Consider the following 2,188-nt stretch of genomic DNA (forward strand, 5'->3'; position numbering starts at 1 on the left):
ATATATACATTCATTCATATATATATGTATATACATATATATATGTGTGTGTATATATATGCATATATATATTTATATATATATATACATACACACACGCACTCACACACGCACACACACACACACATTGATATATAAATATATATATACATATACTCATATACATATATATATCAACTCCCTTTACATCACTCCGTTTTGGATTAATTTTGTCAGCAAATTTATTATGTGACCTTCGAAGTGTTCTACAGACAAATAAATATTTAATAGAATTGCAAATCACTAGAACACTGTCTCGAAAATCTCGAAATTTCCTGTAATCTGATTCGAACATGCACATAGTCACAATGAATCTAAGTACATAGTCACAAGGTCCTCTATGTGCCAGTCTTAAACCATAACTCCACCTTTATATATACAATAAAAGAAACAGTACAACATTTTCAAGCACCTGAAATATCACATTTAATAAGAAATTGAATATCATCTCGACAATACTGCACAGCAACAAGTACACAACATAGTAAAATAATTGTGGTCGCTCCATTGATGAAAATTTCTTCATGTCCACCTAAACTTCAGGCACCTCAAACACGAAATCCATTGGTGCGACTCCCAGATTGCTATCTTGTAAGGTATGGATTTCTATAGATGCAACACACACACACACACACACACACACACACTCGCAAACTCAGTTTTACAATATGTACTGATATATATATATATATATATATATATATATATATATATATATATATATATATATATATATAGAGAGAGAGAGAGAGAGAGAGAGAGAGAAAGAGAGAGAGAGAGAGATACAGGGTGAGTAAGGTATTTGAGGACATACCTTTTGGGGTCATTGCTGCATTTTTACTAACTCTGTATAATCTTTGTTTCAGAAAATAATAATAGCCGACCCTCAGCTTACTCAAGAAATGAAGAGGTATGCTGTTATTGTGGTTATAAAGGCTGAGCATAGCGATTTTGAAATGTCTCGATTTTTAAAAGTTGCTAGATTTTTCATTTACAAAGTTTGTAAGGAGCTAGAGACTGAAGATGGGAACGTATCAAAGCATAAAAAAAGCATTCTAAACGCTCTAAAATCAGCAGATCACTTGAATTTATCCAGCAAGTTCAACAGAACATTGATTACAATCCCTGGAAGTCCATGAGGTCAGTTGCAAAAGATCTCCATGTGTCAGAAGGAACAGTCAGAAATGTTGTCCACGAAGACAACATGATGAGGAAAGGTCAATTCGTCAGAAAAACAAAAGAAAATCATAACATCAGATCTAAAAGGCTCTTAAACAAACTGAAAATTCCAGCAGAAGATTAGATTTGGTCTTTCTCAAACGAGAAAAACTTCGACCAAGATCAAAAAGTTAACAGAAGAAATGACAGATGCTTATGTGTAGACCCTTCTGAAGTACCAAGTGTCATCCATACAAAATTTCCTGCAACTGTCATGGTTTTAGGAGTTGTAAGAAATGAAGGAAATGTGATGCTTCTTTACTCCTTTCCACAAGGCTTTAGAGTTAACTCTGCCGTCTACATTGAGGTCCTGGAAATAATTATTAAGCCCTGGATAGATAGTGTGTGCAATGGAATGCCATATGTGTTTCAGTAAGACTCTGCACAATTACATGTGGAGCGTTGTTGAGAGATCAATGAACACGCCCATAACACCTAAGATTCTTTGAAAGCTGCTATAGTCAGAGTAGGGTCCAAAATTAACCAGGACCACTTGATTCGAGCATGTAGATGATTCAGATCTCGTATAGAAGCAGTTGCTGAAGCTGAAGGTGGCTTTATTGAATAACATTATAGTAAAGAAGGTTTATTTTTATCAACATAGCATTTTTTTTTATAAACATAAATCTGTCCTCAAATATCTTACGCATCTTATGTATTGGTTTCAAACTTTGGGGCAAAGCTAGCAATTTCAGGAGAGGAGGTAAGTTAGTTACATCGGTACCAGTGCTCAAGTGGCGTATCGATCCCGAAAGGATGGAAGATACAGTCGACCCCGGTGACATTTGAACTCAGAACGTAAAGCCAGAAGAAATGCCACTAATCATTTCGTCCGGCACGGTGACGATTGTATCAGCTTACTGCCTTACACAGTAAATATACATACTAATGTGTGTATGTGTGTGTGTGTGAGTGTGTTTGTGTGTGTGTG

This window comes from Octopus bimaculoides, chromosome 2, assembly GCF_001194135.2.
Source record: "Octopus bimaculoides isolate UCB-OBI-ISO-001 chromosome 2, ASM119413v2, whole genome shotgun sequence".
NCBI lineage: Eukaryota > Metazoa > Mollusca > Cephalopoda > Octopoda > Octopodidae > Octopus > Octopus bimaculoides.